The following is an 823-nucleotide window of genomic DNA, read 5'->3' on the forward strand; positions in this document are numbered from 1 at the left end:
CAATTTGATACAGGATTTTCCTAAGCTCCATTCAGGTCTTGTAACAGTCAAGCTAATGTGTATAGGAACTACCATTTTTGTAGCCTCCCTTAATACATATGACATCTGCAGGTTTCAATGCTGCAAGGTGCTATACCCTGCAGCTCTCCAATGCTGCCTTCACAGTAATTATTATTTTTACTTCTCTGGCTTCTATGTTATTTGCCACACACTGCAGAAGTTATCTGTGAGTGTTTTATTCACATCTTGTACTGTAATTGTGTTTACAGACCATAGAAGAACTACACAGTCAGCACAGGTCTCCGTAAGAGTCTGTCCATATAATTTTTGTTTAGTTATCTGTTTGATTGAGTCTGACTTCCTAGGAAACGGAAGCAGAAACCACAATCTTGCTCCATAATAGCTTTAGAATTTTCTTACAGGTTTCAGAAGAATGGTAAAGATCTTGTTTAATATGCTCACTTAAGCAGAAGCTACAGAGAACATTTAGTCCTTGTGAGATGTCATAAAATTGGCGTCCATACTTATGAAATTCCAGCATCCTTTGGAGTTTAATACCATCTTAAGCGCCAGAGAGTTTAACTACCAGTCCAAACTTCTCTCTTATGTGGATTCTCTATTGTCTGATAGGTGGTCAGCACATTTTACAACCTCATTATGTTGCAGTAAAACAACTGCAAGACACAAGTGGTGGTCAACAGAGCTTCCGCTCTTGACAAAACTATTTGTTTTGGATTTCAGCCCAAATTTTGGCTTACCCAAGTGTAATCTTGCTGCAGAGATATAAGCATAATTTGTTAAACTAACATAAAAAATATAGTAC

This window comes from Apaloderma vittatum, unplaced genomic scaffold, assembly GCF_000703405.1.
Source record: "Apaloderma vittatum isolate BGI_N311 unplaced genomic scaffold, ASM70340v1 scaffold28303, whole genome shotgun sequence".
NCBI lineage: Eukaryota > Metazoa > Chordata > Aves > Trogoniformes > Trogonidae > Apaloderma > Apaloderma vittatum.